The sequence below is a fragment of the Harpia harpyja genome, chromosome 8 (assembly GCF_026419915.1).
Source record: "Harpia harpyja isolate bHarHar1 chromosome 8, bHarHar1 primary haplotype, whole genome shotgun sequence".
In the NCBI taxonomy this organism is placed as follows: domain Eukaryota; kingdom Metazoa; phylum Chordata; class Aves; order Accipitriformes; family Accipitridae; genus Harpia; species Harpia harpyja.
This window is the reverse complement of record NC_068947.1, coordinates 46,176,373-46,189,494: the sequence shown is the minus strand read 5'-3', so window position 1 is coordinate 46,189,494 and position 13,122 is coordinate 46,176,373. Positions and strand designations below refer to the sequence as shown.

The 13,122-nt window shown below is 50.5% G+C and overlaps 1 protein-coding gene across 4 annotated transcripts in view; it reads right to left on the bottom strand.

Annotated features, from left to right (window-relative positions):
• Positions 1-8,602, bottom strand: part of BOC (BOC cell adhesion associated, oncogene regulated) — a 57,056-nt gene extending 48,454 nt beyond the window's left edge. For 3 of the 4 annotated variants that reach the window (XM_052794555.1, XM_052794556.1, XM_052794557.1), the window contains exon 1: positions 8,138-8,330. The gene's annotated coding sequence lies outside the window, so the exon portion shown is untranslated. Of the gene's footprint in view, positions 1-8,137 lie in introns of all 4 variants that reach the window. The other variant, XM_052794554.1, reaches the window with a different exon arrangement.
• Positions 8,603-13,122: the final 4,520 nt, after the last annotated feature.

The following is a 13,122-nucleotide window of genomic DNA, read 5'->3' as shown; positions in this document are numbered from 1 at the left end:
CAGATTATAGGGTAGAGTGCAGGTCAGGCATCAACAATAAACACGGCTTGCCACTTTGCTCTTGATGTTGTTCTCTTTGTGCTCCTTTTCCCTCCTCCCCAGATCTGCAGTCCAGGCAATCGTGAGGAAAACTGGACAACTGTATATTTAGCAAGCATGTTCCTGCCTAACTTGCTACATGATGTAAATAGTTGACCCTTGCTCCCACAAAAGACAACAGGCTTCACGACGCAATCAGCAGGATCCCACAGCTTGTATTGCATATTTGCGTACCAGGCAAGTACAGCTAGCTCTTGCTAGTAGACTGGTGCCTGTCCTATGAGATATAGGGCTGGCTTGTCTTGCTGTAGCCATGTAAACCATACTGCTCCTTCCTAACGCTTCCCCAAACCAGCTACTCACCTCCCTGCCAAGAAGGGAGCAGGGTCAGCAAACGCACACCCAGGCGCCAGCTCCATACATTGGTACTGACCTCCCTTTCTCAGCATCTGTCATCGAGCGAATGGGCTGCATGGTCACCCAGCATAGTTGACCATGATCCCAAGACCTTCTCCCTCTCTGCTGGCTGGGCAGCCATCTCTGGCAGGGCCTGGAGCTGGAGTGCCAAGGTGCTAAGCTACTCTTGACATTCACGGCAGCTCAGGCACCCAGAGCAGCAAGGTCCTCAAAAGCAACTAGCCCTTGTGGTGCCTTGGACTCTTTCTCTATAGCCTTACAGAAGTGTTCAGGCACAAGCTGGCATGCAACCATGAGCTTTGCGCCTCACCTGCTGGGAAGCAAAGACTTTTTCCCTTCAGGCCAGTCCCAGACACCCCAACAGCAACATCGGAGCGATGAAACAGTGATGATGGATGCATCCAGAGCAGCTGGCATGCCTCTCTGAGGAGGCCTCCACACTCCAGCTTCTCACAGCCCTGTGTCACCCTACAAGCCTGCAGCTCCAGCAGTGGTTGACAGCTACAAGCCAGATACCCTGCTTGGCTAGCTGAGGGGTAGGGAAGTCCCCAAAGGGACTCAAAAGCTAGTAGATGTCAAGCCTTCCTCCTGCCAGGGTCCCACAAATCTGCTGTGGTTTGGCTGGCTGTGCCACAAGGCCCCAGAGGAGCCAGTGATGGGGTGCTCCTCATTGGATTCAGACCCCATTATGGCTGGATAATTGAGCCATCTTGCTCTCTTTCTGCTGAGATGGCTCTGGCTTAGAAGCTGCACTTCCAACTGCTTGCAAGCTAAGATGTGCCTGATAGCCACTTTTGAAATAAAGAGTCCACTTCCATGCAAGAGTAGGTGGTCGGGACTAATTTGGGCAGTTGTTACACTGGTGACAGTGGAACCATCCCACAAACCCGCCAAGCATGACCTTGTACTTAAAAGTGAGGGGAGAGCTGTTTGGTCTCTCAATGCACAAGCCTCATTGACTCTCCACCACATCATTAAAGTCATCCCAGGTGTTTTTGAAAAATCCCACCCAGCACGTTTTTGAAAACATCTCTTGACGCTGGGACTCAAACCCACCCCTTCAATCTGACACTGCTTGGGTTTGTTAAACAAGCAGCTTTCTTCTGGGGGGGGGGGCGGGAATCACATTCCCATCACCATTCAGGGGACCCAAAGGAATCTCTCACTGACAGCAGCAGGCTCTAAAGAAGCGGAGCCAGCTAGTCCTTTTTACCACCCACGGCCAAGGAACGTGCAAGCAAGCACCACCTTCCTGCCCCAGAGGGGACTGCCATCCAGCGGAGAGCTGGAACGACGAGAACATTCTCCATGTCAGCTACAGCTCAGGGAGCAACTTGGGACAGAAGGCACCAGATGAAGTAAATTATTATTCAGCATCCAGATTACTATTGGCTTCCAAATAATTGTCTATTTGTGTGCGTGCATGCACAAGAATCCTCGCTCCATGGTCTCTGCCAGCATATTCCCAGCGCTGCGACTCTCCGGGGACAAGGCCCATACTTGTATTCAATCTCAGCTTTGGATCTCAAACACTAAGGTTTCAGATTTTGTTTTAAAAAACATTTTCTCTGGCAACTGGGCTGTTAATGGATTTGATGTTTTTGCTCTCGCCTCCTCCCTACCTTTAAAAGCTTGGCACCAAAGGGCTTCTTTGAAGATAAGGCCAAATTTGCAATTTAAGGGGAGGAACTTCATAAAGCTAGACGTGAAGGGATGGAGAGGAGGAGGGGGAAAAAAAAAAACCCAACCCAGGAGCCACTTTGCCTGTTGAGATGTACACTGTACAGTACATAGGATTACAATGGCCTCTCTGTACCACCACTGGCTGGAGCCATAAATTCGCTGCAGCTGCAGTGCTACTACCTACGCTAGACTCCCCAAGGGTCACGCTGAGAGAGGGGCTTCTCTACAGCCACACACCCAGCCTACCCTCCAAACCAAAAGCATCACGCAGCCCTTACAGAGCCCGCATCCAGCCAGCGCGGGGCGGACGTCCCCAGAGGCAACCGCAGGAGCCTCCCATCGGGCTGCCAATGCCGCAAGAGGCTCTCTGCTGAAACCAACTGTGGTCCTCATTCAAGAGGTTTTTCGAGGGCCAGCAAACCTACGGTCTCTCTCCATCTCCAGCAGACCTATCCTCAACACCACAAGGAGGCAGGGAAGTGCCACTTACAGGTTTTGCAGGTGGAGAGCTGAGGCAAAGAGCAACCTGCCCCAACCTGGGGAGAAATCTGCAGTATAGGGGAGAGAACCAAGCCCAGCTCTCCTCACATCCCAGGCTTGCGCCCTAAAACACTGGCATCACTAAGTGAGGTGGCTGCTCTACCTGAAAGTACCAGGATAAATTACAGTGACATTATCAGAGGAAACTGCATTTTGCATATAAATACAAAATTCTAGGCCAGCGTATCCACATTTGAGGTTTACTTCTCAAAGACTACCTCAGGTTTACATCACCGCAAGCTTTCTTAACACACACTAAGCTTAACACGTTGATTCACAGGGCTCTGCCTAACCTGTCCTTTTGTTTGTTAGAAGAAAAATAAAAAGCAACCTCATTTTGGTATTTGAAAGCTGATGAAGCAGTTCTGACAGGGATCTTTACACCCTTTTCCTCTCCACTCTTATGATCTAAAGAACAGCAGAAGGGCCTGATGCACAGTCTTTAGACACACAAGCTTGTTCAGACTCGCTGACATCGCAACCAGTGAACACATCCTTGCATTTGGCAGGGCACCAGGACTGTGGTTCTGCATAAGAGTATGACCTGCTGGCTAATCTCTTTGCCAGAGTGGACCTTAGAGAGCCAAAATGGCATTGCCGCCGCAGGGCTCAGGGTGAAAGACTTACTGCCTATGCCGGGCACAGAAGTTAATGAAAAATGACCGGTTTCCAAAACACCATCTGGCTTTCACAGACATATATAGAGACACCACAGCCCAAAACCTCTGTGAACTTGACAACAGTGGGTTTTCATAGGGGCAACACGCTGTGGTGTGGTTTGGACTTTGCCCAGCAAGCCTCCAACATGCTGCACGGGCACAAGGTGCAGTCACCATCCTCACGTCTAAGGGGAGCTCAGGGAAGAGTTTCGGCCACAGGGCAGCAGCCTCCCCAGAGCAGCTGAGCAGAAAGCAAGGGTAAAGTTTGGCTCTCACCTCTGTGCTGGCACACTGCCTGCGAGGAGGGCGAAGAAGCTCAAGCACGTCCCACACGCTCCCTGAAGCACATTTCCCTCCATCGATCCCACCAGAGCCAAAATAAATTGGCACTGCCTCTTACTCAAGAGCTCCTACAACACACAACAGCAGCCCTGAGAGCCCCTCTCAGGCACCCTGTCTGCACCGTGCCAGGTGCTCTGCTAACAACCCCATCGAGCACAGCTGAGCCTCCCATCCCATTTGTCCTTTCACAGGGAAGGAGAGGCCATTTTAATAAAAGGAGCATGCAGCATCCTCAGGGCAGGGACCTGTTGTTCCCTGTTTCTGTAGAAAGCCCTGCACTGCCTGCAGCAGCTTTGGGACTGTGTAAGCATCGAGTGTTTTTTTCCCCTGCAACAAATATCTTTCTGAGCTCTTCAGCTGACTTGCTTCCACTGCATCCATGCTCCTTTTGTCCTAGCTTCCCATGGACACTCATACAGCTGTGTTGCTGGAGCACACGCTCCTGTGGAGAGTTGATTTTAAAAAACTTATGTGCAAATATGCATACAAAGCAAATTCTGAAAGCCTCCCATCCTGCAAGCATTCCCTCCAGAAAACTGGCTTCAAGCACTATGTTCAGCCAACGAAACACCAGAAACAATGTTGTATGATTCAGGGCCAAGAGGAACTAAACCAAACACCAGGAAATAAAAAAAGATGTTTGCGATACATTTTGTTGAACAATTACCCAAAGAACGTTTAGAAAACTCTAAGATGATAATCACCCCCGTTCTACCTAAGGACCTGCAATTCATTTAGTCATTATTCACCTTAAATTGTTCTCCTGGCCTAGGAACTGGAATACATAACAACCTCTTAAACCGAGACTGACCACAGGAGCACCAAAACACACAGCAGCAGGTTTTTCCCTCAGGATGTTTTTAGTCTAACCAGAAACAGGAAGTCTCCGAAGATTTTGCAGGAGAGCTTTTTCCTTGCGGGTTATCCCATCCTAACTGTAACTTCGCACTGTAAAGTTTTTAGCCCGGGAGGTAACAGTTTAAACCAAGAGATTTGCAAGCCTTGGTCCATAACATGCCAGCAGTAATATATCAAGCCATCTTTGCACATTAGAAGTCCAAGAGAATTGTGCCTCATACCTCTGAGGCACTCGGCGTCAGGCATTAAAACAAACAATCCACCATTATTTACTGCCAAAGAAACTTTAGTTAACCTGGAGTTACGTTGGCCTACTGCTGCTGTAACATCTTGCAGGCTGAGCGACTAAACTGAGACTAAGTGAGCCCAAGGTCTCTGAGAACCCACCCACGGGCCAACCTGGGCTAAAACAACCAACGTGGTCCCCAATGCACTCTTCTCTGCCACTTCTCCCCTGCTTCGTAAGGCACACAAGGTGGTGGTGGTGGGGGGTGTCTGTCTGCCTGGGAAAAGGGAGCGATTTTGGAGGCGTAAAGGTGCCTCTCCAGCCCTGCGGCAGTCCTGGGGAGGCTCAGCACGGCAGAGCGGGTCCTCCCTGGTGTGCCTGAGCTCTGCTCCGAGAGACACAAGGGTGGGTGCCGGTCAGCTGGCAAGAGTCAACACGGATGGCAATATCTGCCCTCCACAGTGCTCACCCCATCGGCACAGGGTTTAAGCCCGTTTTCTGCATGGGAAAAACAAGGCACAGGGCTGCGGAAGAAACTGTTTAAGCTCACAGAGCGCGCGTGTGTTGGCTGAGGACACAGCCCAAACACCTCCACATCCAAACCCGTGCTTTCACCTGAAGAGTGTTTTTCCTGCTCTATCACCCATCTTCCCTCCCAAAGCCCGGGTAGAAGAAGTAATAGTTCTTTTTTTTTTTTTGCTGTGCATGTTATCACACTGCAAGGTTTCTGTGCTCCCGAGGACATGCGATTCAGGAAGAGGCCGGGAAGCACTGGCAGGTAGATCTGGTGGTGTTTCAGTCAAGTGGGGTCATTCAGTAACAATGATGAGACACTACAAAAATTCAGGTCTGCCCTAAACAGATTAGTTGTCTTAACTCAGGAAAGGAAGTTTCCTCTCTGCATCACTGGGGAGGACGGGGACAAAGCAGGCTGCTTGCTTCACAGCTGTACCAGCACCCTGAAAGCACTGCAGGGCTGCCAGTTTGGTACTAAAGGCTTGGAGGGATCTGTCTGCTGTTAGTTTTGAGGACAGAACGGAGTTTCTAGGAGTGGGGAGGACTGGGCAATGATTCTCCTGTCCTTTGACGGAGCAAAACTCCAAGCCAGGAGTCTCACACCCAAACAGCTGGAAAGACCTCTGCAAACACCAGGCACTGGGTTTCACTTTGCAATCTTTAAGAACCTCTTGCTCTGTGCTTCTGTATCATGTCAGTACAAGGTACAGAAAAGCTGTATTTTCCAGATTGTAGGGATACATAGCAGCCATAAGACTTACATGCCAGTTTGTAGCACATACATTCACCTGTAATACTTCTTTGCACCAAGCAGAGAAGAGATGTGTGTGGATTCAGCTACTTGTACTGGGATATCTCTCACAGAAAGGTCCTGTGGGTGGGTGTGTGCGTGTATGAGAGAGGGAGAAAACTGAACTTGCCTTTCAAATCTGCATAGGATCCTTGTGCACCCCTCAGATGAACCTGCCTCATTTTCCCCAGCAGGAACTACACCAGCAGGGAGGACTGCACTGCATCTGACTTCAACTCTCACAGCAAACACCTACTGGGACCTCGCCTGCGTTGTACGTGCAGGATGAGTCCCTGTAATTGTATCTAGAGGGGAGGGTTAAGAAAAGTACATGGAACAAAACTCCATTTATTTCTTGTCAGAGAATATCATGCACCCAGCAGGGAGCTCACAGCTCTCCCCAATTGTCCTATTTACTTCAGAAGATCCCGAGATGACTCCTATTAGCATGGGAAGTTATTTCACCTTCATTTCTTTCGGTCACTTAAATAAACAGCACAAATCTTCACTGCAAACCCATGATGTGTTTCTGCTGAAATCCTTCCCCAAGGCATAAGCCTCAGTATCCAACCCATTAAATAAAAGTATCTGCATGTACGTATATATGCATAAATATGCAAGAACCCTCCTCTAAACGTATGTACACTGAGGCAGTTAGTTTCAGAAGAAGAGAAAACTAATATAAAATCCTACTTACAAAACACCCACATTCTTCTAATATTTTCCACAGTAGTTTTTTAGCCCATGGGAAGAGAAGCTTTAATGGCAGATTGCAAATGAACGTATCAAAAAGACACCACAGTAGCGATGTAGAAATTAAGAGAATTGGGCACCAAGAAAAACAAGCAATTTAAGACATGCCGGGAATTATGCGAGGGCGCGGAGTGTGTGTGTGGATTCCTGTTATCCCACTCGCATAATGCTGCGGAGAGGTCAAGAGAGTTTCTTTAAAACAAACAGGAACAAAAAAACCCCTTTAATAGACCTGAACTGCCTTTCCCACAATGCCAGTGAAATAACACTTGGGGTACCAGAACTAGCTGGGGAAGTGCCCAAAGATACAAGATTTGTATTAAATACCTCTTGGCAGTCAGGGGTATTGGTTAAAGTCTATTATTATTTTTCAAAGTAAGCATTAATATCTTCAGAGCACTTTAAAAAGTCTTGTTTGGACACGGCTACAAATTCAGCATCCCACTTTCTCCCCAACACATTTTCTATTTACAGGCACCATCCAGAGGACCTGCCAAAGTTGCAGTCCAAGCAGCGAGGCACGCGTGCACAAATCCTACAGCATCCCACCGCAAAGCAGAAAATTACTTCCCCCGACCCAAATTAACTCCACATCCTTGCACCAACCGTGAAAAACTCTACGGTTGCACAAGACAAAAGTTTTACTCGCAGATTACCCACCCCTGCTTTTCTTAGCAGCAGCAGCAGCACCAGCCCTTTCCTTCACAGGGTACAAACCCAAATGCCTTCGCATCTGCAGGAGCCGGGTCTTGCCTGCAAACTCGCATCAGCTTTTGACAAGAGTTGGAGCAACGGAGGATGAAACCTGGGGTTTATTTCGCACAGCTTTTCCCTCTCCCTCGCTCCGCCGCGCACCGTCCGTCCCTCCTCGACTAGCCGGCGGCGAGGAACGGGGCGACGTGGTGGACCAAGATTTTGGGGAAGTTTCAGGCAAGCGCCGGAGCACCGCGGTGCGTGTGTGTGTGCATGCACTGGGCCCTCCATTAACGCCGACCGACCGAGGAGGACGAGCTGAAGCAAAACCGCCGAGCCCCCCCCCCTCCCCATCTCACCTGCCTGAGCGAAAACAAGCCCCGTGCTGGTGGGGACCAGCGGGTCTCCACTCCTCCCTTGTCACGTCTCCCGCATCCCTGTGCGGATCCCCCTTCCCCGCATCCCCACACCAACTTCCCAAACTCTGACACACAAAGCTTGGCCGCCGCTGGCCCGAAGAAGGGGGGAAAAGCCCCGTGCCCCGCCGCCCGCCACAGCCATCCTCCCGGCCCCTCGCCAGCCCCGCCGGGTCCGGGCCCGGGCCCCCTTCGCTTCACTCACCGCGGTCTCCAGTGGAGCAGGCGGGGGAAACACAAAGATGCCCCAAACGAAGGGAAGCAACAAAGAGGCTTAACTCCAGGAGCTGGGAACTTCCAGGCCGGATCTGCGGGGAATTCAGCACACACACACACAGAGAAAAAAAAATAAAATAAAAAAAAAAAATAAAAGGGAGAAAGAGAGTAAAAAAGAGGGGGAAAGCCTGTTTTGGGGGGGAAGGGGAAGGTGGGGGGCCCTTGGTTTGGTGGGGGGGTGGTTGTGTTTTTTCTGCGGGTTGCTGCTGGGGATGGGGGGCCGCGCAGAGCTCAGGCGCGGCGGGAGGAGGAGGAGGAGAAGAAGAAGAAGAAGGAGGAGGAGGAGGGAAGAGGCGCCGGGATGCGGGAAGCCAGATCCTCCATACGGGAGACGGCTTTTGGATGACTGAACTCCCAAACAATTCCCTGCTCTGGCTACTCCTGCCCCAGAGCCTCCCTCCTCCCCTCCCCCTGAGGAGGAGGGAAGAAGAGGAGGAGCCAGAAGAGGGAGAAAACGCAAAATAAAACCCCTTCCCCACAAGCCGGGCAGCAGCCCACCCCTGTCCCCTGCCCACCCACCCCCCCAATAACACTAACCGGCATCATCTGGCCGGTGCCTGCCCCCAAAGGAGGCCGCCGGCACCCCCAGGGCCGCTCCCCGCTCCCCGCCGCCCGCCCCCGGCAGGCGGAAGCGGGAAAGTTGGGCCGAAAAGTTTGGCCTGGGCGGAGGGAGGCCGCCCCGCCGGCCGTGGGGTACGGGGCGGTGGGGTACGGGGCCGGCGGGGCCCCCAGGCCCCGGGGGACGGTGGTGGGGTGGCAGCTGCCAGGTCTCGCTGACCGAAGCGGTCGCCCCGGCCGAGCCCAGCAGTTGAGAGAGCCCCCCCCGGGTGGCCCCTGCACCGGCGGCCATCCCGCCTCATCCCGGCTGTGGAACCAGTCACGGGTGACGGGGCCTTGGGCAGTCGTTAGCTTGTGATGAAATGGGCTGCTGATAAACGGCACTTTGTGGCAGACCTCCTGGGACACCTTGCCTCTTCCCTGAAGGGACCAAGCCCAGGGAGTTGCATAGAAATTGCACCAAACACCTGTCGAGCTTCCCAGGGAACACCTTTTCTGTACGTCTGTCCCTACACCGCCAGGCACCTGCTGGAAGGACGCAGGAGAAACCATACGTGAGCACTGCCACAGGATTTAGGCAAGTCCCGTCATCACTCAACGTGCCTCAGTTTCCCTGGTTGTGCGGCTGAAGTTCAAGCATCTGCTTCGCTGCTTCACAGGCATAACCAGTGTTTGTGAGGGGAGCTGAGGTGCTTTCCCTGCCTGGCATCACCCACAGGCTCATTCCCTCCAGGAGAGGGTTCCCATCCTGTTTGCCCTGGTGTGGGACCTGGGGCAGACCATCCGGATCAGGACGTCAGGAAGCCTGAAACAAAAGTGAAGGCAGGGAAAGAGAGGAAGAGGAAGAGAAATGACTATGTAAAAGACAAAACTTTGCATGCATCCAGGTTAAATAAGATGCACCCAAATGTTTATTTCAAGTTGCAGTTTCCCCCCAAAGCGTGGGGGCTAATATTTTGCTAAATGAAGACAGTCCCTTCCCTTCCCACGGAGGTCAAACAGTGTATGCGTGATTTTAGCCAGCTGGTTTCAAGGAAGGTGACTGACTCCTTCTCTTAACCCATAAGAAGAAGTGCAGCTTCTCTGGTGGTGACGTGGAGAAAACTGAGACAAGAAGGAAAAGACCTTTTCTTCCAACCATCCCTCCTGGCAGGTGCTTGCTCTGAGGGAAAGTGTCTCAGGCACGAATTTTCAGAAAAAGCAATGACACCACTCCCTGGGATTAAACCAAACCAGCTCCTGCTCACTGCCTTCCCCCACCCCAAAGGATGAATACATGCCCCAAAACATAAATTTACCCAGAGGTGCAGGGAAATGCTCCATCTTTCAAAGCCTTTCAGTAAAGACTAGCTTGAAACAAATCTGCTGTCACTGAAAGGTCAGGATGGGTTTCTCACACCTTTGCCATGCACAGACCATAGATGATAAACATCATCTGTAGTTTCTAAATCTGAAGTCCTTCAGTCAGAGAAGAAGGTGAAAGAGTTAAAGTTTATCTTCATGTCATCATTAGGTTTCAGAGTTAGTGCTGTTTAGCGGCACTGTAGGAGGGGCCTGTGCTCCTGGATTACCCATTTCTCACACATAAGGGTGATTTGAAGGATTTGGGGTTTCTAATTTCCTTGCTTTATGACAGAGGTACTGAAAATGTCAAAACTGTTTTTTCTGCGGGATTTCTTAAGTTCCGAGGGAATATGTATTGATGGCTCTTCAACTTGCATTTGAATGGGTAGGCTTATCAGGTTGAACACAAACTTCCTTCCTCCACAGCCTTAACTTTAGTGTCTAATTATCTTTTAAAGAACTGTTTCCCAAATTCCAGGTTTTTCCTTACGCTGCTCAGTAACACAGTCCTCAGGTGCTAAATCCATATGTAGACACCTCACTAAGTGGCCTAATTTTTACAAGTGCTGAGACCTCTAGCACCTGCCTTGTCTGAAAAACAGTGGTTTCCTAATTTAGAGCAGTCGTAAACTGTCCTAAATTAAAACAGGAATTGAATTAGCCCTGACTAGTTCTAGGCTTACAGAGGTGGGAAGAAAGAGGCGAGGGAGCAGAGTTAGTGCTACCTTGTGCAAAGAAGTGCCCCAGGGCTTGGTTAATGCTAGGAAAAAAGATTGCAGCCCTGCAGGATTACATTCCCTGTTTATCCCTAGGGAGCAGGAAACTCGAGGCGCAGTATGCTGCTCTTCCCACCTGCCTCCTTTGTTAGCGCTGGAAGAAATGCCTTGGGGACGAAGCGGGGTGCTGATTCGTATGGCCAAGTCCCCCCAGCATCCCCAGACAAGCCAGCGGCAGTTCTGCTTGCCTCTAGGCTGGCACCCATTTATTTCAAACTACCCACCAGAACTGAATTCTGGGTGCCACTGGCCTGTCTGAAACTCAAAAGTAGTGTGAAAGTCAAAACCCCCTCCTTTAGCCCCATTCCCTCAGGCGTAAGGAAGCTTTTACCGTGGGCATTGACCAGGCATAGGCTGCGGCTGGAGGGGGGACCTGTCCCCCTCGGGAAGTGCCAGAGCCCCCCAGTCCTCAGCTACCGTGTTGCCTGGATCGGCCCCGTCCTTCTCTGAAATTCCCACTGCTGCTGCTGTCGGATGCAAAGGCTCCTCCTCGGGGCCGCAGAAACTCCAGCTGTTTGATATTGTGCGGAGCAAGGCGGGGGGCACGGAGGGACTCTGCATGAAAGGGCGAGCTCAAAGGAAACCGGACCCTGGCATGTCGGCACGATACTCAGTGGGTAACAGGCTCAGTTAAATTTGCTCATTCAGCCAGCTAAGAGGGAGAGTTTTCTCATCCGTCCTGCTATGTTTAATTCATCCACACATGCCTCCCAATTACGGCAGGAGTAATAAACAGAAAAGGATGTTGGGGGCAGGGTGGAGCCGGCCAGGCCCCAGCCACCAAACCTAGGCGCCCCGAAAAAATGTGAGCTGCACACTGCTGGCATCTGTCGTCCTGGGGGGAGCTCATCAGCACGACTGGCTCCGAGTCCTTCTGAATTTTAGCCCAGATTCAGGCCTGGGTTTTGTTGTTTTGTTTATTTTTCTCCAGAAGTGCACACTGCAGGAGGTGTGTGCACAGAGCGATGCTTTCGGGTGTCCATGCCTGCCACCTGAGTTAGGCAAAACTCCCAACAAAAATCAGTCCGGCATCCCTACCTCCATGGAGGCTCCCAGGTTCACCCCCAGGTTTTTCTAGCTCTGAATCTTTTCAAAAATGGAAAATTGATGGGGGGAATTGGGCTATGGAGCCAAAGACAAGATGGAGAAAATGCTCATTCACAGAGCAAGTTCAAAGCTGTCTGGCCATATTGTGGGAAATTCACAGTGAGTTTGGTGAAAGGAAGGATGAGGAGGTGACGACTAGCTCAGCCCCAGCAGTGGGCTGGTCTGAGGGCAGCGGCCACGGTCCAAAGCGACCAGAAAGTCATCCCATGTGCAGCGGGGAGGAGAGGGGAAAGACTCACATTAGGAAGGGACATGAATGGGAAGCCCCTGGTTCAAAGGAGTTTCAGCATGAGTTTTGCTTTGTTTACCCTCTTGTAAAGCTATTTGTTACTTCGATAATCCATAGGAAATGGGATCATTTCTCTCTCGGCATGTCAAATTAAATAAACAAATAAAACCTTGTTTGGCTGGTGAGAAGCTTAGAAAGGAAAGTGTATTTGTACAGGGATTCAGGATCTAAGCATCTTTCAGGAGCAGAAGATTAGGAAAGAAATCAGAGAAACAAAGGGGGAAGTGATTCAGTCATCAAAACTCCGAGAGCCCAATTAAAGAGGGGGGCGTGGGACGGGAGGACAAGAGATAGGACCTGTCTATATTAGGAAATCTGTGCTGGTATAAACTAAACCAACTCAATGTCAGTTTAGTTTTACCACTAAGGTCCAAGTCAGGCACATAGACTTGGTTGTGACAAGCTCACCCTGATGCCAGACAGAAATATCGTACGTTCACTGAGATTTATTTTATTTCAGAGTATATGCGTTACCCCTCATGCACGAACGCACACAAGGGGTAACATATGTATTCTGAAATAAAATAAATCTCAGTGAACCAGAGCTAGCTCTGCCTTCTGTCAGAGCAGGGTAGGCAACAGGATGGTTTTACTGGTACAATTCCTATCAGACACTGTAAAAACAATATGATAAGTATATCAGTATAAAATGTGTTATATATGGTTACAGCTGTGCCTATGCTCTGTACTATGTATCTACAGGGGTTGTTACAAAGAACTACCATTCTGTTTGTAGTTGGTTCATTGATAGGAAATATTTGGGCAGTCAGTGGGCTCCCAGGTCTATGAGATGACCCAGTTCAGGTCCATTTGTTTCCTTGTCTTAAAATGTTGAGGGAT